Source organism: Aulostomus chinensis, chromosome 1 (genome assembly GCF_037954235.1).
Source record: "Aulostomus chinensis isolate RoL2024-O1b breed Wild chromosome 1, RoL_Achi_v1.0, whole genome shotgun sequence".
Lineage (NCBI taxonomy): Eukaryota > Metazoa > Chordata > Actinopteri > Syngnathiformes > Aulostomidae > Aulostomus > Aulostomus chinensis.
In genome coordinates, this window is record NC_141320.1 from 50,129,618 (window position 1) to 50,145,263 (window position 15,646).

Below are 15,646 nucleotides of genomic sequence, written 5' to 3' on the forward strand. Positions count from 1 at the left end.
ACACCCGCCTGAAACTGCCACCCAAACCACATTGCACCGGACCCCTCCGGTTCCCCCGATGAGTGGTGAGTCCAAGGGAGGACGTGCCTGTGTCTCCTCTTCGGGCAGGGCCTGGCCGGGCCCCACGGACCAAGGCCCGGACACCAGGCGCTCGCCTTCGAGCCCCCACCCTGGGCCTGGCTCCAGGGCGGGGCCCCAGTGCCCCTCCGGGCAGGGTACATGTAGCACTTGCTGGATTTTCCATGAAGGGTCTGTTGAACCGTTCTTTGTCTGGCCCTTCGCCTAGGACCAGTCTGCCTAGGTTGACCCTACCAGGGGAAAAATGCCCCCGACAGCATAACTCCTAGGGTCACTAGGGCACTCAAAATCCTCCACCACGGTAAGGTGACGGTTCCAGGAAGAGTAAGAGTTGCTACTAAACTCAATTTAATGCTACAGTGATGTCGTAAGAATTGCTAATAAACTCAAAATGATGCTAACAGTAATGGAGTGATAATTGCTAATAAACTCAAAGTGATGCTGACAGTAATGTAGTAAGAGTTGCTACGAACCTTTAAATAATGCAACAGTAATGTAGTAAGAGTTGCTACGAACCTCAAAATATTGCGAAAGTGATGTTGGAAGAATTGCAAATGAACTCAAAATGATGCGAACAGTAATGGAGTGAAAGTTTCGAATAACCTCAAGGTGATGCTGAAAGTCATGTATTAAGTGTTGCTACGAACCTCAAAATAATGCGACAGTAATGTGGTAAAAGTTGCTACGAACCTCAAAATATTGCGAAAGTGATGTCGGAAGAATTGCTAATGAACTCAAAGTGATGCTGACAGTAATGTAGTAAGTGTTTCGAACAACCTCAAAGTGATGCTGACAGTCATGTAGTAAGAGTTGCTACGAACCTTAAAATAATGCAACAGTAATGTAGTAAGAGTTGCTACGAACCTCAAAATATTGCGAAAGTGATGTTGGAAGAATTGCTAATGAACTCAAAATGATGCGAACAGTAATGGAGTGAAAGTTTCGAATAACCTCAAGGTGATGCTGACAGTCATGTATTAAGTGTTGCTACGAACCTCAAAATGATGCGACAGTGATGTCAGAAGAATTGGTAATGATCTCAAACTGATGGGACAGTGATGTCGTAAGAATTGCTAATGAACTCAACATGATGCTAAAAGTAATGTAGTAAGTGTTTCGAAAAACCTCAAAGTGATGCTGACAGTCATGTACTAAGAGTTGCTACGAACCTCAAAATAATGCGACAGTGATGTCAGAAGAATTGCTAAAGATCTCAAAATGATGCGACAGTGATTCAGTAAGAATTGCTAATGAACTCAAAATGATGCTAAAAGTAATGTAGTGATAGTTGCTAATAAACTCAGTGATGCTTAGAGTAATGTAGTAAGTGTTTCGAACAACCTCAAAGTGATGCTGACAGTCATGTACTAAGTGTTGCTACGAACCTCAAAATAATGCGACAGTGATGTCAGAAGAATTGCTAAAGATCTCAAAATGATGCGACAGTGATGTCAGAAGAATTGGTAATGATCTCAAAATGATGCTAACAGTAATGGAGTGAACGTTTCGAATAACCTCAAAGTGATGCTGACAGTAATGTAGTAAGAGTTGCTACGAACCTTAAAATAATGCAACAATGATGTAGTAAGAGTTGCCACGAAACTCAATATGATGCGACAGTAATGTATTAAAGTTGCTACGAACCTCAAAATATTGCGACAGTGATGTCGGAAGAATTGCTAATGAACTTAAAATGATGCTAACAGTAATGTAGTAAGTGTTTCGAATAACCTCAAAGTGATGGTGACAGTCATGTAGTAAGAGTTGCTACGAACCTCAAAATAATGCGACAGTGATGTCAGAAGAACTGCTAAAGATCTCAAAATGATGCGACAGTGATTTTGAAAGAAGTGCTAATGAACTCAAAATGATGCTAACAGTAATGGAGTGAACGTTTCAAATAACCTCAAAGTGATGCTGACAGTCATGTACTAAGAGTTGCTACGAACCTCAAAATAATTCGACAGTGATGTCGGAAGAATTTCTAATGATCTGAAAATGATGCGACAGTGATGTAGTAAGAATTGCTAATGAACTCAAAATGATGCTAACAGTAATGGAGTGAAACTTTCGAATAACCTCAAAGTGATGCTGACAGTCATGTAGTAAGTGTTGCTACAAACCTCAAAATAATGCGAAAGTAATGTTGTAAAAGTTGCTACGAACCTCAAAATATTGCGACAGTGATGTCGGAAGAATTGCGAATGAACTCAAGATGATGCTAACAGTAATGTAGTGATAGTTCCTAAGAAACTCAGTGATGCGTACAGTAATGTAGAAGGGGTTTCGAACAACCTCAAAGTGATGCTGACAGTCATTTAGTAAGAGTTGCTAATGAACTCAATTCGATGCTACAGTGATGTCGTGAGAATTGCTCATAAACTCAAAATGATGCTAACAGTAATGTAGTGAAAGTTGCTAATAAACTCAGTGATGCTGAAAGTAATGTAGTAAGAGTTGCTACGAACCTTAAAATAATGCAACAATAATGTAGTAAGAGTTGCTACGAACCTCAAAATAATGTCACAGTGATGTCAGAAGAATTGCTAATGATCTGAAAATGATGCGACAGTGATGTAGTAAGAATTGCTAATGAACTCAAAATGATGCTCACAGTAATGGAGTGAAAGTTTCGAATAACCTCAAAGTGATGCTGACAGTCATGTAGTAAGAGTTGCTACGAACCTCAAAATAATGCGACAGTGATGTCAGAAGAATTGCTAAAGATCTCAAAATGATGCGACAGTGATGTCAGAAGAATTGGTAATGATCTCAAACTGATGGGACAGTGATGTCGTAAGAATTGCGAATGAACTCAACATGATGCTAACAGTAATGTAGTGATAGTTGCTAAGAAACTCAGTGATGCTTACAGTAATGTAGTACGAGTTTCGAACAACCTCAAAGTGATGCTGACAGTCATGTAGTAAGAGTTGCTACGAACCTTAAAATAATGCAACAATAATGTAGTAAGAGTTGCTACGAACCTCAAAATAATGTGACAGTGATGTCAGAAGAATTGCTAATGAACTCAAAATGATGCTAACAGTAATGTAGTGATAGTTGCTAATCAACTCAGTGATGCTTACAGTAATGTAGTAAGAGTTGCTACGAACCTTAAAATAATGCAACAATAATGTAGTAAGAGTTGCTACGGACCTCAAAATAATGTGACAGTGATGTCAGAAGAATTGCTAATGATCTCAAAATGATGCGACAGTGATTTAGTAAGAATTGCTAATGAACTCAAAATGATGCTAACAGTAATGGAGTGATAGTTGCTAATCAACTCAGTGATGCTTACAGTAATGTAGTAAGTGTTTCGAATAACCTCAAAGTGATGCTGAAAGTCATGTAGTAAGAGTTGCTACGGACCTCAATATAATGCGACAGTAATGTAGTAAAAGTCACTACGAACCTCAAAATATTTCGACAGTGATGTCGGAAGAATTACTTAAGATCTCAAAATGATGCGACAGTGATTTAGTAAGAATTGCTCATGAACTCAAAATGATGCTAACAGTAATGGAGTGAACGTTTCGAATAACCTCAAAGTGATGCTGACAGTCATGTAGTAAAAGTTGCTACGAACCTCAAAATATTGCGACAGTGATGTCGGAAGAATTGCTAATGAACTTAAAATGATACTAACAGTAATGTAGTTGTAGTTGCTAATCAAGTCAGTGATGCTTACAGTAATGTAGTAAGTGTTTCGAACAACCTCAAAGTGATGCTGACAGTCATGTAGTAAGAGTTGCTGCGAAACTTAAAATAATGCGACAGTGATGTTGGAAAAATTGCTAAAAGATCTCAAAATGATGCGACAGTGATGTCAGAGGTATTGGTAATGATCTCAAAATGATGCTAACAGTAATGGAGTGAACGTTTCCAATAACCTCAAAGTGATGCTGACAGTCATGTACTAAGAGTTGCTACGAATCTAAAAATATTGCGACAGTGATGTCGGAAGAATTGCTAATGAACTCAAGATGATGCTAACAGTCATGGAGTGAACGTTTCGAATAACCTCAAAGTGATGCTGACAGTCATGTAGTAAAAGTTGCTACCAACCTCAAAATATTGCGACAGTGATGTCGGAAGAATTGCTAATGAACTCAAGATGATGCTAACAGTAATGTAGTGATAGTTGCTAAGAAACTCAGTGATGCTTACAGTAATGTAGTCAGAGTTTCGAACAACCTCAAAGTGATGCTGACAGTCATTTAGTAAGAGTTGCTAATGAACTCAATTCAATGCTACAGTGATGTCGTGAGAATTGCTCATAAACTCAAAATGATGCTAACAGTAATGTAGTGATAGTTGCTAATAAACTCAAAGTGATGCTGACAGTAATGTAGTAAGAGTTGCTACGAACCTCAAAATAATGCGACAGTAATGTAGTAAAAGTTGCTACGAACCTCAAAATATTGCGACAGTGATGTCGGAAGAATTGCTAATGAACTCAAAATGATGCTAACAGTAATGTAGTGACAGTTGCTAATAAACTCAAAGTGATGCTTACAGTCATGTAGTAAGTGTTGCTACGAACCTCAAAATAATGCGACAGTAATGTAGTAAAAGTTGCTACGAACCTCAAAATATTGCGACAGTGATGTCGGAAGAATTGCTAATGAACTCAAAATGATGCTAACAGTAATGTAGTGATAGTTGCTAATCAAGTCAGTGATGCTGACAGTCATGGAGTAAGTGTTGCTAAGAACCTCAATATAATGCGACAGTAATGTAGTAAAAGTCGCTACGAACCTCAAAATAATGCGACAGTGATGTCAGAAGAATTGCTAAAGATCTCAAAATGATGCGACTGTGATTTAGAAAGAATTGCTCATGAACTCAAAATGATGCTAACAGTAATGGAGTGAACGTTTCGAATAACCTCAAAGTGATGCTGACAGTCTTGTACTAAGAGTTGCTCCGAACCTCAAAATAATGTGACAGTGATGTCGGAATAATTGCTAATGATCTCAAAATGATGCGACAGTGAGGTAGCAAGAATTGCTAATGAACTCAAGATGATGCTAACAGTAATGGAGTGAAACTTTCGAATAACCTCAAAGTGATGCTGACAGTCATGTAGTAAGTGTTGCTACGAACCTCAAAATAATGCAACAATAATGTAGTAAGAGTTGCTACGAACCTCAAAATATTGCGACAGTGATGTCGGAAGAATTGCTAATTAACTCAAGATTATGCTAACAGTAATGTAGTGATAGTTGCTAAGAAACTCAGTGATGCTTTCAGTAATGTAGAAAGAGTTTCGAACAACCTCAAAGTGATGCTGACAGTCATTTAGTAAGAATTGCTAATGAACTCAAAATGATGCTAACAGTAATGTACTGATAGTTGCTATTCAACTCAGTGATGCTAACAGTAATGGAGTGAACGTTTCGAATAACCTCAAAGTGATGCTGAAAGTCATGTAGTAAGAGTTGCTACGAACCGCAAAATAATGCGACAGTGATGTCGGAAGAATTGCTAATGATCTCAAAATGATGTGACAGTGATGTAGTAAGAATTGCAAATGAACTCAAAATGATGCTAACAGTAATGGAGTGAAAGTTTTGAAAAACCTCAAAGTGATGCTGACAGTCATGTGGTTTGAGTTGCGAGTAAATTAAAAATGATCCTGACAGTGATGTCGTAAGAATTGCTATTGACCTCAAAACGATGCTAACAGTAACGTAATGATAGTTACTAAGAAACTCAGTGATGCTAACAGTAATGTAGTAATAGTTTTGAACAGCCTCAAAGTGATGCTGACAGTCATGTAGTAAGAGTTCCTACTAACCTCAAAATAATGCGACAGTGATGTCGTAAGAATTGCTAAAAAACTCAAAATTATGCTAACAGTAATGTAGTGATAGTTGCTAATAAACTCAAAGTGATGCTGAAAGTGATGTAGTGAGAGTGGCTAAAAACCTCAAAAACGATGCTATAGTGATGTCTTAAGAATTGCTACTAACCAAAGAAATGATGCTCCAGTGATGTGGTGAGAGTTGTTAATTACCTGAAAATGATGCGACAGTGATGTAATGAGAGCTGCTACGATCCTCAAAATGAGGTGGCAGTGATGTAGTGAGAGTTGATAGTAATTTAAAAATCACGCTAAAGTGATGTAATGAGAGTTGCTACTTACCTAAGAAATGATGCTACAGTGATGTGGTGAGAGTTGCTACGAACCTCAAAATGATGCTGACAGTGATGTAATGAGAGTTGCTACGATCCTCAAAATGATGCTACAGTGATGTGGTGAGAGTTGCTACTATCCTCAAAATGAGGTGACAGTGATGTAGTGAGAGTTGCTACGAATCTCAAAATGATGCTACAGTAATGTCATGGGAGTTGCTACGATCCTCAAAATGATACTACAGTGATGTAATGAGAGTTGCTACGAATCTCAAAACGATGCTACAGTGATGTGGTGAGAGTTGCGACTATCCTCAAAATGATGCGACAGTGATGTAGTGAGAGTTGCTACGATCCTCAAAATGATGCTACAGTGATGTTATGACAGTTGCTACTAACCTAAGAAATTATACTGACAGTGTTGTGGTGAGAGTTGATAGTAATTTCAAAATCATGCTAAAGTGATGTCATGAGAGTTTCTTCTAACCGAAGAAATGATGCTACAGTGATGTAGGCAGAGTTGGTACGAACCTCAAAATGATGCTTCCAGTAATGTAGTGAGAGTTGCTACAAACCTCAAAATGATGCTACAGTGATGTCATGGGAGATGCTACGAACCTAAGAAATGATGCTACAGTGATGTAGTGAGAGTTGCTACAAACCTCAAAATGATGCTACAGTGATGTGGTGAGAGTTGCTACTAACCTAAGAAATGATGCGACAGTGATGTAATGAGAGTTGCAACAAACCTAAGAAGTGATGCTACAGTGATGTGGTGAGAGTTGATACTAATTTCAAAATAATGCTAAAGCGGTGTAATGAGAGTTGATACTTACCTAAGAAATGATTCTACAGTGATGTGGTGAGAGTTGCTACGAACCTCAAAATGAAGCTACAGTGATGTAATGACAGTTGCTAGGAATCTCAAAATGATGCTCCAGTAATGTCGTGAGAGTTGCGACTATCCTCAAAATGATGCAACAGTGATGTAATGAGAGTTGCTACAAATGTCCAAATGATGCTTAAGTGATGTAATGAGAGTGGCTACAAACCTAAGAAATGATGTTACAGTGATGTAATGAGAGTTGCTACAAATGACCAAATGATGCTAGAGTGATGTAATGAGATTTGCGACCAACCTAAGAAATTATGCTACAGACATGTGCTGAGAGTTGATAGTAATTTCAAAATCATGCTAAAGTGATGTAATGAGAGTTGCTACTTACCTGAGAAATGATGCGACAGTGATGTGGTGAGAGTTGCTACGAACCTCAAAATGATGCTACAGTGATGTAATGAGAGTTCCTACGAATCTCAAAATGATGCTACAGTAATGTCGCGAGAGTTGCGACTATCCTCAAAATGATGCGACAGTGATGTAGTGAGAGTTGCTGCGATCCTCAAAATGATGCGACAGTGATGTGGTGAGAGGTGCTACGATCCTCAAAATGAGGTGGCAATGATGTAGTGAGAGTTGACACAAATCTCAAAATGATGCTGATAGTGATGTAGTGAGAGTTGATACTAATCTCAAAATGATGCTAAAGTGATGTAATGAGAGTTGCTACAAATCTAAGAAGTGATGCTACAGTGATGTGGTGAGAGTTGATAGTAATTTCAAAATAACGCTAAAGCGGTGTAATGAGAGTTGCTACTTCCCTAAGAAATGATGCTACAGTGATGTAATGAGAGTTGCTACTAATCTCAAAATGATGCTAGAGTGATGTAATGAGATTTGCTACAAACCTAAGAAATGATGCTACAGTGATGTGGTGAGAGTTGATAGTAATTTCAAAATCATGCTAAAGTGATGTAATGAGAGTTGCTACTTACCTAAGAAATGATGCTACAGTCATGTCATGGGAGTTGCTACTGACCTAAGAAATGATGCTACAGTGATGAATTGAGAGTTGCTTCAAATGTCAAAATGATGCGACTGATGTAGTGAGAGTTGCTACGATCCTCAAAATGATGCTACATTCATGTGGTGAGAGTTGATAGTAATTTCAAAATCATGCTAAAGTGATGTAATGAAAGTTGCTACATACCTAAGAAATGATGCTACAGTGATGTGGTGAGAGTTGCTACGAACCTCAAAATGATTCAACAGTGATGTAATGAGAGTTGCTACTAACCGAAGAAATGATGCTACAGTGATGTAGTGAGAGTTGCTACGAATCTCAAAATGATGCTACAGTAATGACGTGAGAGTTGCTACTATCCTAAAAATGATGCGACAGTGATGTGATAATTACGATGAAGCTCATAATGAAATTACAGTGATGTAGTGAGAGTTGCTACTAACCTCAAAATGATGTTGAAAGTGATGTAGTGAGAGTGGCTAAAAACCTCAAAAACGATGCTATAGTGATGTCTTAAGAATTGCTACTAACCAAAGAAATGATGCTCCAGTGATGTGGTGAGAGTTGTTAATTACCTGAAAATGATGCGACAGTGATGTAATGAGAGCTGCTACGATCCTCAAAATGAGGTGGCAGTGATGTAGTGAGAGTTGATAGTAATTTAAAAATCACGCTAAAGTGATGTAATGAGAGTTGCTACTTACCTAAGAAATGATGCTACAGTGATGTGGTGAGAGTTGCTACGAACCTCAAAATGATGCTGACAGTGATGTAATGAGAGTTGCTACGATCCTCAAAATGATGCTACAGTGATGTGGTGAGAGTTGCTACTATCCTCAAAATGAGGTGACAGTGATGTAGTGAGAGTTGCTACGAATCTCAAAATGATGCTACAGTAATGTCATGGGAGTTGCTACGATCCTCAAAATGATACTACAGTGATGTAATGAGAGTTGCTACGAATCTCAAAACGATGCTACAGTGATGTGGTGAGAGTTGCGACTATCCTCAAAATGACGCGACAGTGATGTAGTGAGAGTTGCTACGATCCTCAAAATGATGCTACAGTGATGTTATGACAGTTGCTACTAACCTAAGAAATTATACTGACAGTGTTGTGGTGAGAGTTGATAGTAATTTCAAAATCATGCTAAAGTGATGTCATGAGAGTTTCTTCTAACCGAAGAAATGATGCTACAGTGATGTAGGCAGAGTTGGTACGATGCTCAAACTGATGCTTCCAGTAATGTAGTGAGAGTTGCTACAAACCTCAAAATGATGCTACAGTGATGTCATGGGAGATGCTACGAACCTAAGAAATGATGCTACAGTGATGTAGTGAGAGTTGCTACAAACCTCAAAATGATGCTACAGTGATGTGGTGAGAGTTGCTACTAACCTAAGAAATGATGCGACAGTGATGTAATGAGAGTTGCAACAAACCTAAGAAGTGATGCTACAGTGATGTGGTGAGAGTTGATACTAATTTCAAAATAATGCTAAAGCGGTGTAATGAGAGTTGATACTTACCTAAGAAATGATTCTACAGTGATGTGGTGAGAGTTGCTACGAACCTCAAAATGATGGTACAGTGATGTAATGACAGTTGCTAGGAATCTCAAAATGATGCTCCAGTAATGTCGTGAGAGTTGCGACTATCCTCAAAATGATGCAACAGTGATGTAATGAGAGTTGCTACAAATGTCCAAATGATGCTTAAGTGATGTAATGAGAGTGGCTACAAACCTAAGAAATGATGTTACAGTGATGTAATGAGAGTTGCTACAAATGACCAAATGATGCTAGAGTGATGTAATGAGATTTGCGACCAACCTAAGAAATTATGCTACAGACATGTGCTGAGAGTTGATAGTAATTTCAAAATCATGCTAAAGTGATGTAATGAGAGTTGCTACTTACCTGAGAAATGATGCGACAGTGATGTGGTGAGAGTTGCTACGAACCTCAAAATGATGCTACAGTGATGTAATGAGAGTTCCTACGAATCTCAAAATGATGCTACAGTAATGTCGCGAGAGTTGCGACTATCCTCAAAATGATGCGACAGTGATGTAGTGAGAGTTGCTGCGATCCTCAAAATGATGCGACAGTGATGTGGTGAGAGGTGCTACGATCCTCAAAATGAGGTGGCAATGATGTAGTGAGAGTTGACACAAATCTCAAAATGATGCTGATAGTGATGTAGTGAGAGTTGATACTAATCTCAAAATGATGCTAAAGTGATGTAATGAGAGTTGCTACAAATCTAAGAAGTGATGCTACAGTGATGTGGTGAGAGTTGATAGTAATTTCAAAATAACGCTAAAGCGGTGTAATGAGAGTTGCTACTTCCCTAAGAAATGATGCTACAGTGATGTAATGAGAGTTGCTACTAATCTCAAAATGATGCTAGAGTGATGTAATGAGATTTGCTACAAACCTAAGAAATGATGCTACAGTGATGTGGTGAGAGTTGATAGTAATTTCAAAATCATGCTAAAGTGATGTAATGAGAGTTGCTACTTACCTAAGAAATGATGCTACAGTCATGTCATGGGAGTTGCTACTGACCTAAGAAATGATGCTACAGTGATGAATTGAGAGTTGCTTCAAATGTCAAAATGATGCGACTGATGTAGTGAGAGTTGCTACGATCCTCAAAATGATGCTACATTCATGTGGTGAGAGTTGATAGTAATTTCAAAATCATGCTAAAGTGATGTAATGAAAGTTGCTACATACCTAAGAAATGATGCTACAGTGATGTGGTGAGAGTTGCTACGAACCTCAAAATGATTCAACAGTGATGTAATGAGAGTTGCTACTAACCGAAGAAATGATGCTACAGTGATGTAGTGAGAGTTGCTACGAATCTCAAAATGATGCTACAGTAATGACGTGAGAGTTGCTACTATCCTAAAAATGATGCGACAGTGATGTGATAATTACGATGAAGCTCATAATGAAATTACAGTGATGTAGTGAGAGTTGCTACTAACCTCAAAATGATGTTGAAAGTGATGTAGTGAGAGTGGCTAAAAACCTCAAAAACGATGCTATAGTGATGTCTTAAGAATTGCTACTAACCAAAGAAATGATGCTCCAGTGATGTGGTGAGAGTTGTTAATTACCTGAAAATGATGCGACAGTGATGTAATGAGAGCTGCTACGATCCTCAAAATGAGGTGGCAGTGATGTAGTGAGAGTTGATAGTAATTTAAAAATCACGCTAAAGTGATGTAATGAGAGTTGCTACTTACCTAAGAAATGATGCTACAGTGATGTGGTGAGAGTTGCTACGAACCTCAAAATGATGCTGACAGTGATGTAATGAGAGTTGCTACGATCCTCAAAATGATGCTACAGTGATGTGGTGAGAGTTGCTACTATCCTCAAAATGAGGTGACAGTGATGTAGTGAGAGTTGCTACGAATCTCAAAATGATGCTACAGTAATGTCATGGGAGTTGCTACGATCCTCAAAATGATACTACAGTGATGTAATGAGAGTTGCTACGAATCTCAAAACGATGCTACAGTGATGTGGTGAGAGTTGCGACTATCCTCAAAATGATGCGACAGTGATGTAGTGAGAGTTGCTACGATCCTCAAAATGATGCTACAGTGATGTTATGACAGTTGCTACTAACCTAAGAAATTATACTGACAGTGTTGTGGTGAGAGTTGATAGTAATTTCAAAATCATGCTAAAGTGATGTCATGAGAGTTTCTTCTAACCGAAGAAATGATGCTACAGTGATGTAGGCAGAGTTGGTACGATGCTCAAACTGATGCTTCCAGTAATGTAGTGAGAGTTGCTACAAACCTCAAAATGATGCTACAGTGATGTCATGGGAGATGCTACGAACCTAAGAAATGATGCTACAGTGATGTAGTGAGAGTTGCTACAAACCTCAAAATGATGCTACAGTGATGTGGTGAGAGTTGCTACTAACCTAAGAAATGATGCGACAGTGATGTAATGAGAGTTGCAACAAACCTAAGAAGTGATGCTACAGTGATGTGGTGAGAGTTGATACTAATTTCAAAATAATGCTAAAGCGGTGTAATGAGAGTTGATACTTACCTAAGAAATGATTCTACAGTGATGTGGTGAGAGTTGCTACGAACCTCAAAATGATGGTACAGTGATGTAATGACAGTTGCTAGGAATCTCAAAATGATGCTCCAGTAATGTCGTGAGAGTTGCGACTATCCTCAAAATGATGCAACAGTGATGTAATGAGAGTTGCTACAAATGTCCAAATGATGCTTAAGTGATGTAATGAGAGTGGCTACAAACCTAAGAAATGATGTTACAGTGATGTAATGAGAGTTGCTACAAATGACCAAATGATGCTAGAGTGATGTAATGAGATTTGCGACCAACCTAAGAAATTATGCTACAGACATGTGCTGAGAGTTGATAGTAATTTCAAAATCATGCTAAAGTGATGTAATGAGAGTTGCTACTTACCTGAGAAATGATGCGACAGTGATGTGGTGAGAGTTGCTACGAACCTCAAAATGATGCTACAGTGATGTAATGAGAGTTCCTACGAATCTCAAAATGATGCTACAGTAATGTCGCGAGAGTTGCGACTATCCTCAAAATGATGCGACAGTGATGTAGTGAGAGTTGCTGCGATCCTCAAAATGATGCGACAGTGATGTGGTGAGAGGTGCTACGATCCTCAAAATGAGGTGGCAATGATGTAGTGAGAGTTGACACAAATCTCAAAATGATGCTGATAGTGATGTAGTGAGAGTTGATACTAATCTCAAAATGATGCTAAAGTGATGTAATGAGAGTTGCTACAAATCTAAGAAGTGATGCTACAGTGATGTGGTGAGAGTTGATAGTAATTTCAAAATAACGCTAAAGCGGTGTAATGAGAGTTGCTACTTCCCTAAGAAATGATGCTACAGTGATGTAATGAGAGTTGCTACTAATCTCAAAATGATGCTAGAGTGATGTAATGAGATTTGCTACAAACCTAAGAAATGATGCTACAGTGATGTGGTGAGAGTTGATAGTAATTTCAAAATCATGCTAAAGTGATGTAATGAGAGTTGCTACTTACCTAAGAAATGATGCTACAGTCATGTCATGGGAGTTGCTACTGACCTAAGAAATGATGCTACAGTGATGAATTGAGAGTTGCTTCAAATGTCAAAATGATGCGACTGATGTAGTGAGAGTTGCTACGATCCTCAAAATGATGCTACATTCATGTGGTGAGAGTTGATAGTAATTTCAAAATCATGCTAAAGTGATGTAATGAAAGTTGCTACATACCTAAGAAATGATGCTACAGTGATGTGGTGAGAGTTGCTACGAACCTCAAAATGATTCAACAGTGATGTAATGAGAGTTGCTACTAACCGAAGAAATGATGCTACAGTGATGTAGTGAGAGTTGCTACGAATCTCAAAATGATGCTACAGTAATGACGTGAGAGTTGCTACTATCCTAAAAATGATGCGACAGTGATGTGATAATTACGATGAAGCTCATAATGAAATTACAGTGATGTAGTGAGAGTTGCTACTAACCTCAAAATGATGTTGAAAGTGATGTAGTGAGAGTGGCTAAAAACCTCAAAAACGATGCTATAGTGATGTCTTAAGAATTGCTACTAACCAAAGAAATGATGCTCCAGTGATGTGGTGAGAGTTGTTAATTACCTGAAAATGATGCGACAGTGATGTAATGAGAGCTGCTACGATCCTCAAAATGAGGTGGCAGTGATGTAGTGAGAGTTGATAGTAATTTAAAAATCACGCTAAAGTGATGTAATGAGAGTTGCTACTTACCTAAGAAATGATGCTACAGTGATGTGGTGAGAGTTGCTACGAACCTCAAAATGATGCTGACAGTGATGTAATGAGAGTTGCTACGATCCTCAAAATGATGCTACAGTGATGTGGTGAGAGTTGCTACTATCCTCAAAATGAGGTGACAGTGATGTAGTGAGAGTTGCTACGAATCTCAAAATGATGCTACAGTAATGTCATGGGAGTTGCTACGATCCTCAAAATGATACTACAGTGATGTAATGAGAGTTGCTACGAATCTCAAAACGATGCTACAGTGATGTGGTGAGAGTTGCGACTATCCTCAAAATGATGCGACAGTGATGTAGTGAGAGTTGCTACGATCCTCAAAATGATGCTACAGTGATGTTATGACAGTTGCTACTAACCTAAGAAATTATACTGACAGTGTTGTGGTGAGAGTTGATAGTAATTTCAAAATCATGCTAAAGTGATGTCATGAGAGTTTCTTCTAACCGAAGAAATGATGCTACAGTGATGTAGGCAGAGTTGGTACGATGCTCAAACTGATGCTTCCAGTAATGTAGTGAGAGTTGCTACAAACCTCAAAATGATGCTACAGTGATGTCATGGGAGATGCTACGAACCTAAGAAATGATGCTACAGTGATGTAGTGAGAGTTGCTACAAACCTCAAAATGATGCTACAGTGATGTGGTGAGAGTTGCTACTAACCTAAGAAATGATGCGACAGTGATGTAATGAGAGTTGCAACAAACCTAAGAAGTGATGCTACAGTGATGTGGTGAGAGTTGATACTAATTTCAAAATAATGCTAAAGCGGTGTAATGAGAGTTGATACTTACCTAAGAAATGATTCTACAGTGATGTGGTGAGAGTTGCTACGAACCTCAAAATGATGGTACAGTGATGTAATGACAGTTGCTAGGAATCTCAAAATGATGCTCCAGTAATGTCGTGAGAGTTGCGACTATCCTCAAAATGATGCAACAGTGATGTAATGAGAGTTGCTACAAATGTCCAAATGATGCTTAAGTGATGTAATGAGAGTGGCTACAAACCTAAGAAATGATGTTACAGTGATGTAATGAGAGTTGCTACAAATGACCAAATGATGCTAGAGTGATGTAATGAGATTTGCGACCAACCTAAGAAATTATGCTACAGACATGTGCTGAGAGTTGATAGTAATTTCAAAATCATGCTAAAGTGATGTAATGAGAGTTGCTACTTACCTGAGAAATGATGCGACAGTGATGTGGTGAGAGTTGCTACGAACCTCAAAATGATGCTACAGTGATGTAATGAGAGTTCCTACGAATCTCAAAATGATGCTACAGTAATGTCGCGAGAGTTGCGACTATCCTCAAAATGATGCGACAGTGATGTAGTGAGAGTTGCTGCGATCCTCAAAATGATGCGACAGTGATGTGGTGAGAGGTGCTACGATCCTCAAAATGAGGTGGCAATGATGTAGTGAGAGTTGACACAAATCTCAAAATGATGCTGATAGTGATGTAGTGAGAGTTGATACTAATCTCAAAATGATGCTAAAGTGATGTAATGAGAGTTGCTACAAATCTAAGAAGTGATGCTACAGTGATGTGGTGAGAGTTGATAGTAATTTCAAAATAACGCTAAAGCGGTGTAATGAGAGTTGCTACTTCCCTAAGAAATGATGCTACAGTGATGTAATGAGAGTTGCTACTAATCTCAAAATGATGCTAGAGTGATGTAATGAGATTTGCTACAAACCTAAGAAATG